This window comes from Oncorhynchus keta, chromosome 35 (assembly GCF_023373465.1).
Source record: "Oncorhynchus keta strain PuntledgeMale-10-30-2019 chromosome 35, Oket_V2, whole genome shotgun sequence".
In the NCBI taxonomy this organism is placed as follows: Eukaryota; Metazoa; Chordata; class Actinopteri; order Salmoniformes; family Salmonidae; genus Oncorhynchus; species Oncorhynchus keta.
In genome coordinates this window covers 20297011-20311867 of record NC_068455.1, presented here as the reverse complement: position 1 = coordinate 20311867, position 14857 = coordinate 20297011, and the positions used below count along the sequence as shown (strand labels likewise).

General features: G+C 47.2%; 1 protein-coding gene and 1 long non-coding RNA gene across 47 annotated transcripts in view; both read left to right on the top strand.

The window, feature by feature from the left end:
* Positions 1–14857, top strand: part of LOC118372359 (rho GTPase-activating protein 5-like) — a 96097-nt gene that overhangs the window by 17284 nt on the left and 63956 nt on the right. The gene's annotated exons all lie outside the window — the stretch shown is intronic.
* On the top strand, positions 12473–13565 carry LOC127915901 (uncharacterized). The gene is made up of 3 exons (XR_008092871.1): positions 12473–12853; positions 13124–13168; positions 13259–13565. It is a non-coding gene; the product is annotated as an uncharacterized LOC127915901 (long non-coding RNA).

The window sequence follows — 14857 nt, the reverse complement described above, 5'->3', positions numbered from 1 at the left end:
CAACTGGCAGCTTCATTAAATAGTACTCACAAATCAACGTCTCAACGTCAACAGCGAAGAGGCAAAGAAAAATCCATATCTCAGACTGGCCAATAGAAAGAAAAGATTAAGATGGGTGCCTCTTCGCTGTTGACATTGAGGCTGATGTTTTGCGGGTACTAATTTAATGAAGGACTTGTGAGGGTTCTGTTTCTCAAACTAGACACACTAATGTACTTGTCCTCTTGCTCAGTTGTGCACCGGGGCCTCCCACTCCTCTTTCTGTTCTGGTTAGAGTCAGTTTGCACTGTTCTGTGAAGGGAGTAGTACACTGCGTTGTATGTGATCTTCAGTTTATTGGCAATTTCTCGCATGGAATAGCCATAATTTCTCAGAACAAGAATAGACTAATGAGTTTCAGAAGAAAGTTCTTTGTTTCTAGCCATTTTGAGCCTGTAATCGAACCCATAAATGCTGATGCTCCAGATACTCAACTAGTCTAAAGAAGGACAGTTTTATTGCTTCTTTAATTAGTACAACAGTTTTCAGCTGTGCTAACAGAATTGCTAAAGGTTTTTCTAATGATCAATTAGCCTTTTAAAATGATAAAGTTGGATTAGCTAACACAACGTGCCATTGGAACACAGGAGTGATGGTTGCTGATAATGGGCCTCTGTACGCCTATGTAGATATTCCATTAAAAAAATAGGATAGAATAGTGTATATACACAGCAATAGTTAAATAGGATGGCATTGACTAGAATACAGTATATACATATGAAATTATTAAAACAGTATGTAAACATTATTAAAGTGACCAGTGATTCCACCTTAGAGGCAGTAGCAGGGTTGAGTAACCGGGTGGTAGCCAGCTAGTGATGGCTATTTAACAGTCTGAAGCCTTGAGATATAATATGTTTTTTAGTCTCTCGTCCCCAGCGTTGATGCACCTGCACTGACCTCGCCTTCTGGAAGATAGCTGGGTGAACAGGCCGTGGCTCAGGTGGTTGATGTGTCCTTCCTGTGACATCACGGGCTGTAGGTGTCCTGGAGGGGAGGTAGTTTGCACCCGGTGATGCTTTGGGCAGACCGCACTACCCTGTGGAGAGCCCTGTGGCTGCGGGTGGTGCAGTTGCCGTACCAGGCGGTGACACATTCCAACAGAATGCTCTCAATGGTGCATCTGTAAGAGTTTGTGAGGGTCTGAGGGGGCATAGCTGAATTTCCTCAGCCTCCTGAGGTCGAAGAGGCACTGTTGAGCCTTCTTCACCACACTGTCTGTGTGGGTGGACTATTTCAGATTATCAGTGATGTGTACGCTAAGGAACTTGAAGCTTTTCACCTTCTCCACTGTGGCCCCGTCGATGTGGATGGAGCGTGCTCCCTCGGCTGTCCACTGAAGTCCATGATCAGCTCCTTCGTTTTGTTGACATTGAGTGAGAGGTTATATTCCTGGCACCACTCTGTCAGGTCCCTCACCACTTCCCTGTAGGCTCTCGTCATTGTTGGTAATCAGGCCTACTATTGTTATGTCGTCTGCAAACTTGATGATTGAGTTGGAGGCGTGCATGGCCACGCAGTCAAGGGTGAACAGGGAGTACAGGAGGGGGCTGAGCACGCACCCTTGTAGGCCCCCTGTGCTGAGGATCAGCGAAGTGGTGTTGTCACCACCTGGGGGCGGCCCGTCAGGATGTCCAGGACCCAGTTGCACAGGGCGGGGTTCAGACCCAGGGCCTCGAGCTTAATGAGTTTGGAGGGTAGTATGGTGTTGATGGCTGCGCTGTAGTCAATGACCAGCATTTTTACATAGGTATTCCTCTTATCCAGATGGGATAGGGCAGTGTGCAGTGTGATGGTGATGGCATCGTCTGTGGATCTATTTGGACGTGTGCAAATTGAAGTGGGTCGAGGGTGTCAGGTTGGGTGGAGGTGATATGATCCTTAACTAGACTTTCAAAACACTTCATGATGACAGAATTGAGTACTATAGTCATTTAGTTCAGTTACCTTAGCTTTCTTGGGTACAGGAACAATGGTGGAATATCTTGAAGCAAGTGGGGACAGCAGACTGGGATATGTCTGAAAAACTCCAGCCAGCTGGTCTGCACCTGCTCTGAGGACGCGGCTAGGGATTCCATCTGGGCTGGCAGCACTGCGAGGGTTAACATGCTGAAATATCTTACTTACGTTGGCCTCGGAGAATGAGAGCCCACAGTCCTGCCTCGGTGCACTGTGTTATATAACACAGGAGAGATTATTTCACAGAAAATAATGTTTGTTGAGTTTTGTCATAGTTTAACGTGATGAAAAGTAGCTTACAGCCATGCTCTGTGCTCTCATGTCTCGTCACTGAGCAGCCCAAGCGGAGCCGTTGTTCACACACAGAGCACATGCAGTCTGCAGGGAGCGGATGACATAGTGAGGACCAGCGAATGGATTTACTAATGCGGTTATTTCAAATGTTGGTTTTCGGTCAGAAGCAATGGTATGGCCTGAACATCGCGGGCATGGGCTCTACTAAACATAGAAGATAATTTTAATTACACGCTCACCGTTGGTTGTACTGAGCAAGAGGTGGAGTCAGCTAGAGTGTGCAGCTTTCTGAGGATCACTGGCATAGAAGGGCAGGTTCGAAGTGCAAAGTCTGGTATGGTGATTTGACGAGGCTATGCAACTTTATTTTACAGACGGGGTGTTTCGATAGCTATGATGCAACCGTACAGTAAATTATGATATTTGGAGACTACAAATACACGTGAACATTTATTTGATGTAAAATTCCCCTTTAACCCACAACAGATGGATGAGGGGTCACAATACAGGGCACCTGTCTTCTCTAAGAAACATTTGTGTACATAAAATGTAGGTTATACAGTAAGTAAAGGAGATGAGTGCATTGGTATTCCGTGAGCATAACGGATTTACTCCTACATTTGTCACACACAAGTAACTGAGACCAAATTATATTTGGAAATATTGACCTGGTTAGCACTTCTGTGTCAGCCTTCTTGTTGAGGCCTCACCTCAGTATGTCCTGATCAGGGTCTCAGAACAGATCACTGGTATTGTAATGTTACTAATGGACACCAGGCAAGAGGCTGATCAGTAGGGTCTCAGAACAGATCACTGGTATTGTAATGTTACTAATGGACACCAGGCAAGATGCTGATCAGTAGGGTCTCGGAACAGATCACTGGTATTGTAATGTTACTAATGGACACCAGGCAAGAGGCTGATCAGTAGGGTCTCGGAACAGATCACTGGTATTGTAATGTTACTAATGGACACCAGGCAAGATGCTGATCAGTAGGGTCTCAGAACAGATCACTGGTATTGTAATGTTACTAATGGACACCAGGCAAGATGCTGATCAGTAGGGTCTCGGAACAGATCACTGGTATTGTAATGTTACTAATGGACACCAGGCAAGATGCTGATCAGTAGGGTCTCGGAACAGATCACTGGTATTGTAATGTTACTAATGGACACCAGGCAAGAGGCTGATCAGTAGGGTCTCGGAACAGATCACTGGTATTGTAATGTTACTAATGGACACCAGGCAAGATGCTGATCAGTAGGGTCTCAGAACAGATCACTGGTATTGTAATGTTACTAATGGACACCAGGCAAGATGCTGATCAGTAGGGTCTCAGAACAGATCACTGGTATTGTAATGTTACTAATGGACACCAGGCAAGATGCTGATCAGTAGGGTCTCAGAACAGATCACTGGTATTATCAATCAATCAATCAATCAAATTGTATTTATATAGCCCTTCGTACATCAGCTGATATCTCAAAGTGCTGTACAGAAACCCAGCCTAAAACCCCAAACAGCAAGCAATGCAGGTGTAGAAGTATTATAATGTTACTAATGGACACCAGGCAAGAGGATGATCAGTAGGGTCTCAGAACAGATCACTGGTATTGTAATGTTACTAATGGACACCAGGCAAGATGCTGATCAGTAGGGTCTCAGAACAGATCACTGGTATTGTAATGTTACTAATGGACACCAGGCAAGAGGCTGATCAGTAGGGTCTCAGAACAGATCACTGGTATTGTAATGTTACTAATGGACACCAGGCAAGAGGCTGATCAGTAGGGTATAAGAACAGATCACGACTATTGTAATGTTACTAATGGACACCAGACAAGAGGCTGATCAGTAGGGTCTCAGAACAGATCACTGGTATTGTAATGTTACTAATGGACACCAGGCAAGATGCTGATCAGTAGGGTCTCAGAACAGATCACTGGTATTGTAATGTTACTAATGGACACCAGGCAAGAGGCTGATCACTAGGGTCTCAGAACAGATCACTGGTATTGTAATGTTACTAATGGACACCAGGCAAGAGGCTGATCAGTAGGGTCTCAGAACAGATCACTGGTATTGTAATGTTACTAATGGACACCAGGCAAGATGCTGATCAGTAGGGTCTCGGAACAGATCACTGGTATTGTAATGTTACTAACGGACACCAGGCAAGATGCTGATCAGTAGGGTCTCGGAACAGATCACTGGTATTGTAATGTTACTAACGGACACCAGGCAAGAGGCTGATCAGTAGGGTCTCAGAACAGATCACTGGTATTGTAATGTTACTAATGGACACCAGGCAAGAGGCTGATCAGTAGGGTCTCAGAACAGATCACTGGTATTGTAATGTTACTAACGGACACCAGGCAAGATGCTGATCAGTAGGGTCTCAGAACAGATCACTGGTATTGTAATGTTACTAACGGACACCAGGCAAGATGCTGATCAGTAGGGTCTCAGAACAGATCACTGGTGCTTTAACATTACTAACAGACACCAGGCAAGAGGCTGAGCAGAGAGAGGACTCAGAACAGCTCACAGATACATTTTTAGACTGTCGTAGTGTTTTAAATACTTGGATGGCTCACAACTTCCTCCAAATAAATCAAGACACGGCCGAGGTACTTATTGTTGGAGCCAATGCACAGAGAGAGAATCTGCCACACATTTTAATTCACAGGCAATAAAGATAAAACACTAGGTAAAAAAAACTAGGTTTTATTTTAGATTCTGAACTAAATTTCAAATCCCACATTAGGAATGTGAACAAAATAGCCTTTTTCCACCTGAGGAACATTGCCACGGTGCAGCCGTTTCTCTCTCATGCTGATTTAGAGAGACACATCCATGCTTTTATTACAAGCAGGCTTGACTACTGTAATGCTCTCCTGTCTGGCCTACCCAAGAAAGCCATTGGTCAACTGCAAAACATACAGAATGCTGCAGCACGGGTGCTGACCAAGACCAGATGGTGAGCACATATTATACCGGTTTTAAGGTCTCTGCACTGGCTGCCTTTGAGTTTTAGAATTAATTTTAAGAATCATCTAAGAGGCCTGCAGAGGCCTTCAGTTATTATGCCCCCAGCCTCTGGAATAGCCTGCCAGAGAGCCTGAGGGGGACCAAGAGGCATGGAGAGACAGCCTTTAGTTATTATGCCCCCAGCCTCTGGAATAGCCTGCCAGAGAACCTGACGGGGGCCCAAACTGTGGACATATATAAAAGAGATCTTAAAACATATCTTTCTCGCTTTGCTTTTCCTTAGGGTGCTTTTAATCGTTCAGTTTTTATCATTCTTTTGGATTTTATTTTATGTTTGTTGAGTAGTAAATATTTCATGTTTTTTTCCTGTGAAGCACGTTGGGTTGCATTCCATTTCTGAAATGTGCTGTATAAATAAAGCTTGATTTGATGCAGTTAAAATGACCATATGCCTTTTCAGGATTCAAAGTGACTTCATGCTGAGTGGAAAAGCATCAGTCAGCTCTTCACAATAGTGTATGCATGAGTGTGTGCACACTTAGCCCCTGGATCTGAAGATGGGGCTGCGGCTTCCTGTTTAGCATTCTCCTCAGCCTCAGGGATTACTCTGCTCCTCAATGGGTCAATGATTGTCAGGCCCCAGTCATGCTAGTCTCTGAGTTACTCACGCTAGCCGTCAATGTCAAACAACAGCTTTAAATATATATTCTAACTTATTCTTATCTAGGTTTATTATATATTTTGTTAGACTTCTTCTGTCTCTCTCTCTCTCTCTCTCTCTCTCTCTCTCTCTCTCTCTCTCTCTCTCTCTCTCTCTCTCTCTCTCTCTCTCTCTCTCTGTGTCTCTCTCTATATCCCGCTCTCTTCTCTCGCTCTCCCTTTCTCTCCCATAATGCCCTGCAGCACATTGCCGTTGAGCCTCGGTGGAATTAAATGTTCAGGTGATTTGTTACGGCCCATCCAGGCAAGAGTTTTCAGATAGGGCCCAGTAAGCCAGACCCAAGGGGAGAGGGAGGGGCTGTAGAGTCATGTTCCCTGGTTAGTGGTGTGCCAGGCCCAGGGAGAGAGAGAATAGCTGGGGAGAGGGAGGAGCTGTAGAGTCATGTTTCCTGGTTAGTGGTGAGCCAGGCCCAGGAGGAGAGAGCTGGAAGGAGGATCTCTAGAGTCATGTTTCCTGGATAGTGGTGAGCCAGGCCCAGGAGGAGAGAGAGGAGCTGTAGAGTCATGTTTCCTGGTTAGTGGTGAGCCAGGCCCAGGAGGAGAGCGCTGGAGGGAGGAGCTGTAGAGTCATGTTTCCTGGTTAGTGATGAGCCAGGCCCAGGATGAGAGGGAGGAGCTGTAGAGTCATGTTTCCTGGTTAGTGGTGAGCCAGGCCCAGGAGGAGAGAGAGGAGCTGTAGAGTCATGTTTCCTGGTTAGTGGTGAGCCAGGCCAAGGAGGAGAGAGAGGAGCTGTAGAGTCATGTTTCCTGGTTAGTGGTGAGCCAGGCCCAGGAGGAGAGAGAGGAGCTGTATAGTCATGTTTCCTGGTTAGTGGTGAGCCAGGCCCAGGAGGAGAGAGCTGGAGGGAGGAGCTGTAGAGTCATGTTTCCTGGTTAGTGGTGAGCCAGGCCAAGGAGGAGAGAGAGGAGCTGTAGAGTCATGTTTCCTGGTTAGTGGTGAGCCAGGCCCAGGAGGAGAGAGAGGAGCTGTATAGTCATGTTTCCTGGTTAGTGGTGAGCCAGGCCCAGGAGGAGAGAGCTGGAGGGAGGAGCTGTAGAGTCATGTTTCCTTGTTAGTGGTGAGCCAAGCCCAGGAGGAGAGATAGGAGCTGTAGAGTCATGTTTCCTGGTTAGTGGTGAGCCATGCCCAGGAGGAGAGAGAGGAGCTGTAGAGTCATGTTTCCTTGTTAGTGGTGAGCCAGGCCCAGGAGGAGAGAGAGTAGCTGCAGAGTCATGTTTCCTGGTTAGTGGTGAGCCAGGCCCAGGAGGAGAGAGAGGAGCTGTATAGTCATGTTTCCTGGTTAGTGGTGAGCCAGGCCCAGGAGGAGGGATAGGAGCTGTAGAGTCATGTTTCCTGGTTAGTGGTGAGCCAAGCCCAGGAGGAGAGAGCTGGAGGGAGGACCTGTAGAATCATGTTTCCTTGTTAGTGGTGAGCCAGGCCCAGGAGGAGAGATAGGAGCTGTAGAGTCATGTTTCCTGGTTAGTGGTGAGCCATGCCCAGGAGGAGAGAGAGTAGCTGTAGAGTCATGTTTCCTTGTTAGTGGTGAGCCAGGCCCAGGAGGAGAGAGCTGGAGGGAGGAGCTGTAAAGTCATGTTTCCTGGTTAGTGGTGAGCCAGGCCCAGGAGGAGAGAGAGGAGCTGTAGAGTCATGTTTCCTGGTTAGTGGTGAGCCAGGCCCAGGAGGAGAGAGCTGGAGGAAGGTGCTGTAAAGTCATGTTTCCTTGTTAGTGGTGAGCCAGGCCCAGGAGGAGAGAGAGGAGCTGTAAAGTCATGTTTCCTGGTTAGTGGTGAGCCAGGCCCAGGAGGAGAGAGCGGAGCTGTAGAGTTATGTTTCCTGGTTAGTGGTGTTCCAGGAGCAGAGAGCTGGAGGGAGGAGCTGTAGAGTCATGTTTCCTTGTTAGTGGTGAGCCAGGCCCAGTAGGAGAGATAGGAGCTATAGAGTCATGTTTGCTGGTTAGTGGTGAGCCAGGCCCAGGAGGAGAGAGAGGAGCTGTAGAGTTATGTTTCCTGGTTAGTGGTGAGCCATGCCCAGGAGGAGAGAGGAGCTGTAGAGTTATGTTTCCTGGTTAGTGGTGAGCCAGGCCCAGGAGGAGAGATAGGAGCTGTAGAGTTATGTTTCCTGGTTAGTGGTGAGCCAGGCCCAGGAGGAGAGAGAGGAGCTGTAGAGTCATGTTTCCTGGTTAGTGGTGAGCCAGGCCCAGGAGGAGAGATAGGAGCTGTAGAGTCATGTTTCCTGGTTAGTGGTGAGCCAGGCCCAGGAGGAGAGAGAGGAGGGAGGAACTGTAGAGTCATGTTTCCTTGTTAGTGGTGAGCCAGGCCCAGGAGGAGAGATAGGAGCTGTAGAGTCATGTTTCCTTGTTAGTGGTGAGCCAGGCCCAGGAGGAGAGATAGGAGCTGTAGAGTCATGTTTCCTTGTTAGTGGTGAGCCAGGCCCAGGAGGAGAGAGAGGAGCTGTAGAGTCATGTTTCCTGGTTAGTGGTGAGCCAGGCCCAGGAGGAGAGAGAGGAGGGAGGAGCTGTAGAGTCATGTTTCCTGGTTAGTGGTGAGCCAGGCCCAGGAGGATAGAGAGGAGGGAGGAGCTGTAGTAGGGCCATGGTCAGATCTATTTGCCAAGCCTCCCTTCCATCCAGCTCCAGCAGTAGCCTCTGGGGCTTGTTAAGCTTCATTGCAGGCTTTGTGCTCTGGTACTGAGGCTAGTCTCTGCTCTGTTGGGCTGGGATCTGCTCTGTGGGGCTGGGCTCTGCTTTGTGGTTCTGGGCTCTGCTCTGTGTGGCTGGGATCTGCTCTGTGGGGCTGGGCTCTGCTCTGTGGATGCATGACATGGCAAGCCCTGTGCTCCAGATAATTGATTGTTGGGGCTTCTCTCTCTAAACTAATACTGGAACTGAGGATCTGACCCCTGCTTTGCTGCTGTTGTGTTGTCTCTTCTCTTCCCCTGACGGATGTGACTCAAGCACCTTGCTACAGACCAGCTGCAGCTGAGGAGGTTTGTGATGATGCGGCAGGCTGCTTTATCAAGGTCTCGGCAGATAGGGCGAACGCTTAGCTGTCCATGTTGAACAAAACAATCTCCTGTTATTCCCTTTGGCAGCGTGTTCTGCTTTCTCCCCTCAGTGTGGGGCCAGGGGATGTCACAGAGGGAGCTTGAGTGAGTTGGATATGACAGAGCTGTCGACTCTACACGAATCAGGTCCCGTTCTTCTCTAGCTGTGGCTGCAAGCAGGCTGGGCTGGCTGGTTGGTGATAAGCACTCCTCCACCTCCTCCTCCTCTAGCCTGGTGCTGGCCCTAGGAGGCCCCGGTGTATAACAGCAGGCACGGGTCTTGTTCAGTAGAACACGCAACACAAAACAAAAATCTATATTCTTATTGGACAAGATCAGGTGGTGCCTCCTTGTTTCACACCTATTCAAAACATTTTCTCCCTACGGAACACAACCCTGTTCAGAGCTGCCTGCCAGTGCCTCTGTCCCTCCCTAGTGATTCCCCACCGGTGCCTCTTCTGCTGCCCGTGACGTCAGCCTCACAATGGCAGAACAACACAACACTGCCTGAACAGAATACTCCCTGCCAGCAGGCGCTAAACACTGGCTTGTGTCCCAAATGGCACCATATCCCCTACATAGTGTACTAATTGTAACCAGAGCCCTGGTTGAGTATGGTGCACTACATATGGAATAGGGTGCCATTTGGGACGTAGTAACTGTACTGTGGCTCCATCAGTCATCAGCCAGCCCTACCCACCCAAAGCACAGAGTTCACTAGTGTTCCTGTTCTCTGTTCTTCAACAACTGTTGGTATGTCAGCCAGGGCTAAATAACCCTGAGCGATGTACTAACCCACGCTCACACACACACTGTTACACTATAGAACATGTAGTCTTGTTTATGTAACAGTTTTCATGGCTCTATGCTTGACGTTGAGGGGCCCTGGCATCGTGGCTTGACTTGTAGTCCTCCACATATCACACAGTTAGCCAGCATAGCTACTTCACCCCAGGTAGGAATGCTTCTCAGGGATGCTGGAGTGAAGTGTTTGAATGTTCGGATCATTATGTTATACGCCTCTCTAACACTCCTAGTGTGTGTGTGTGTGTGTGTGTGTGTGTGTGTGTGTGTGTGTGTGTGTGTGTGTGTGTGTGTGTGTGTGTGTGTGTGTGTGTGTGTGTGTGTGTGTGTGTGTGTGTGTGTGTGTGTGTGAATGAGAGTACATTTGGCACTTTTCAGACAAATCCACCAAACTACTCAAATCAAATCACAGTTTAACAGGTATAGACCTCAAAGTGAAATACTTACTTACAGGCTCATACTTGTCTAACCTGCCAGCAAAAAAGACAAGTATTGAGAAAGTTTAAGGAAGCAAAATAATGTGGCCTAGCTGTTGATCAGAAAGTCATTCTGTCAATGTGACGTCAACGTCAATATCTATGGCTTATGTCATCTAAACATGAATAAGTATATTCCTCAGTAGATTATCAGCACGGCCTTATCACTGTGTTCCTATTAGGTCAACTTTAATACACTGTTCAGAGGAATTCAGATTTGTCTTATTACAAGCCTTTTTTGTTGCTAGCATAATAATCCATCACATTCTATCCTATTAAATCCAGGCCAGGATATTTAATGGGCCACACAGCTGTTAATATTTTACAATAAGACAATTTATGTAGCTTTGGTTTGCTACTGCTGTCCCTGGTGAGAGAAGAGAGGTAGAGAGAGAGAGAGTGAGAGATAGGGAGAGGGGCAGAGAGAGGGGCAGAGAGAGGGGCAGAGAGAGAGGGACAGAGAGAGGGGCAGAGAGAGAGAGAGTGAGAGATAGGGAGAGGGGGGACAGAGAGAGAGGGACAGAGAGAGAGAGAGAGTGAGAGATAGGGAGAGGGGGGACAGAGAGAGAGGGACAGAGAGAGGGGCAGCGAGAGAGGGAGAGAGAGATAGGGAGAGGGGGTGCAGAGAGAGAGGGACAGAGAGAGGGACAGAGAGAGGGACAGAGAGAGGGGCAGAGAGAGAGAGAGTGAGAGATAGGGAGAGGGGGGACAGAGAGAGAGGGACAGAGAGAGAGGGGCAGCGAGAGAGGGAGAGAGGTGTAAGGAAAGTGGAACAGTGATGTACATCTTTGTCATTTACTGTCACACACACACACACACACACACACACACACACACACACACACACACACACACACACACACACACACACACACACACACACACACACACACACACACACACACACTGCAAATTATTATGCAATTGCTACAGTTTGAGAAGTAAAGGGTCTATTTTTAAAATGTGCCCCATCTGTTCATGATAAATTTGAGATGAGTTGAATCAAATGATGCGATGGTGGTTGTCAGTTTGGCTCAGAGAGGGACAGATGTCCATCACTGCCGTCTGTGACAGGAGGAGGAGGAGCTGTCTGACTGGATGCATCTTAAATGGAACCCTATTCCCTACAAAGTGCACTCACTACTTTTGACCAGAGCCCGTAGGGTTCTGACCAATTATGAAAAGTAGTGCACTGAATAGGGTCTGACTGACCGTAGTCTCACTTGAGGATTGGTCCCAGGCTAACACCTCAGACAAGCTCCAGTGATCACAACAACAAGCCACCTGAAAATGTAATGAACACTTAGCTGTTGTAGAGATCATTTTGCCATCAATATCAGTCTGACAATTTGTGGTTATTATTGCTCTGTTAATACTAAGGGTCTTAGTTAATTGATAGACTATGTCTTGATCCCAAATGGCACCCTATACCCTACAAAGTGCACTACTTTTGACCAGAGCCCTATGACACAGCCTATACAGCAACTAGAATATGATTTTACACTGACGGCTGGCCTGGAGCTCAACAATTTCCTCAGTTCTTTACCCTGTTCACTGTACGTCAGTGGTGGCTTTAGGTAACATGGTCAGGTTACCAGATTTCTCATTATGGATTCCAATACCCATCTCTCTTCCTTCCTCTCATGATTAGCCAGTCTCTGCCCAGGTTTACTGTATAGCTGAGTCAGTTCAGACAGCCCTCTATCATCCCTGACGGAGAGAGGGAGGGAGAGAGAGAGACAAGTAGAGGTAGAGAGATGAAGAGAGGATAGGGGGAGAGATAGAAAGGGAGAGAGAAGAAGTAAATGATAATGACTGCCTCCTCTCTTCTAGTCAGAGCAGTAGCAGCATGAGGGACAGCACTGTGCTGCAGACCCCAGATAAGAGTTGCTGCTTTCTTCCAGCCCGCTCTGCTGTATCTGTACACATTCCTGTGTGATAACACCTTACGTCCACAGACAGACAGACACTCAGACACTCAGACAGACAGCGCTCTGCTCTGGCACCTGGGCCTGACGTCTATGAGCTCATCCTTCACTCCTTTACTCTGCTGCTATCTCCCAAATGCTCCCTACTCCCTATTTAGTGCACTACTTTAAACCAGGGCCCAAATGGCTCTGGATAAAAGTAGTGCACTATATAGGGAATAGAATGCCATATGGAATGCAAACTGGATTAGGGTGTGCTCACTCAGCCCCAGCGAGGAGAGAAGCAGTCACATGTGTCTTGTCTATCCAAGCTTGTGGTCCAAGTGTTTAAATTGTTTCAACAGTGTCCTGCTGGGTTATTTGACCATTTCACTGCAAACGGTAGAGACCAAATTACATTTGAAAAGGGGATCAATGATGCGGTAATCTTGCCTCGCTCGGATGACAAAAGTTCTAATTGTGCCTACTATAAGTGTCCTGTCTGGCTGGTCCTGGATATTGAGTTAGTGTGGCTTTAGTGGAGTTGAAGGTGTGTGTGAAGAATGGGTGTCTGGATATTGAGTCAGTGTTGAAGGTGTGTGTGAGGAATGGGTGTCTGGATATCGAGTCAGTGTTGAAGGTGTGTGTGATGAACGGGTGTCTGGATATTGAGTCAGTGTTGAAGGTGTGTGTGAGGAATGGGTGTCTGGATATTGAGTCAGTGTTGAAGGTGTGTGTGAGGAATGGGTGTCTGGATATTGAGTCAGTGTTGAAGGTGTGTGTGAGGAATGGGTGTCTGGATATTGAGTCAGTGTTGAAGGTGTGTGTGAGGAATGGGTGTCTGGATATTGAGTCAGTGTTGAAGGTGTGTGTGAGGAATGGGTGTCTGGATATTGAGTCAGTGTTGAAGGTGTGTGTGATGAATGGGAGTCTGGATATTGAGTCAGTGTTGAAGGTGTGTGTGAGGAATGGGTGTCTGGATATTGAGTCAGTGTTGAAAGTGTGTGTGAGGAATGGGTGTCTGGATATTGAGTCAGTGTTGAAGGTGTGTGTGAGGAATGGGTGTCTGGATATTGAGTCAGTGTTGAAGGTGTGTGTGAGGAATGGGTGTCTGGATATTGAGTCAGTGTTGAAGGTGTGTGTGAGGAATGGGTGTCTGGATATTGAGTCAGTGTTGAAGGTGTGTGTGAGGAATGGGTGTCTGGATATTGAGTCAGTGTTGAAGGTGTGTGTGAGGAATGGGTGTCTGGATATTGAGTCAGTGTTGAAGGTGTGTGTGAGGAATGGGTGTCTGGATATTGAGTCAGTGTTGGAAGGTGTGTGTGAGGAATGGGTGTCTGGTTGCTCATCTATTCCCTTTAACATTTCCCAAGCCCTAGTACTACGTCATAATTAGGGCACTATATAGGGAATAGGGTGCCATTTGGGACACAGACTAGTCCCTCCCCCGCATTGCATCTATGGTTGGTGATTTATGGGCACAGAGGGCTGCAAGGAAGGACAGTTAACTCACTAGGCTGGAAATTGATGAGTTGGCTCGGATGCTCTGGTCTCTTGACACAGTGCAGTAACTGTTGGAGCTGCTGGAGGATGGGCTACTACTGTAATTATGCCTGACAGGCCTTTTGGCCCAGGTCAGAAGTAAGTCTATGAAATAAGGTGTCATTTAGGATGCACAGAGCACTAGCCTGAGCCTCTGCCTCTCACAGCTGAGGATGGAATAGGGCACCTACACTATTCCACACAGGATAGATGACAGAGTAGATACTAGCTACAAACGACCAGAACATTGCAATAGATTTGGCTGTGATGTTTGGGTTCATTCACCAGCACAACAGTCAAGGTCATATCATTGGGCGATAGTAGATTCTTTGTTTTATTTCTCTGACTGAATTAGCCTTGTGATGAATGGATTTAATAAAACACGGTTTATTTTTAAACCAATTTCCTGTGCAGTGTGGATGGGAATCTGTGGGCTGCTGCTGCTACTGGTGTAGGATAGCATTAGATCAGGAGGATGGGGAACTCAGGCAGTGATAATGAAGACCCCAATTTGTTCAACCCTGCCCCCTGACTGGTTTAACATAGCATATTTCTCATACCATTGTTACCAAGGAGCATTTGGCTTCTATTTGGTTTCAATTAACATGTCACGGCTTTCGTCGGAAGAAGAGGAGTCATTGGACCAGAATGCAGCGGGGTACGTGTTCATCCTTATTAGCTTAACTGACTGAACACTGAATACAAAATAACAAAAAGAATAGCTGAAACAGTTCTGCAAGGTGCAACCAACACTAAACAGAAAATAACCACCCACAACTAATAGTGGGAAAACAGGCTACCTAAGTAGGGTTCTCAATCAGAGACAACGATAGACAGCTGCCTCTGATTGAGAACCACACCCGGCCAAACAACACAGAAATCCAAAACATAGAAAATGAACATAGAATGCCCATCCTAGTCACACCCTGGCCTAACCAAAATAGAGAATAAAAGCCTCTCTATGGCATGGGCTCTATGGCATGGGCGTGACAAAACAGTTTTGATGCCGCACTTGTTTGTCCTGGAATTTAAAGTAGGGAAATTACTGACAGCCCACAGGCTACATTATTTAAGCCTAAACTCTATATATATACACTGCTCA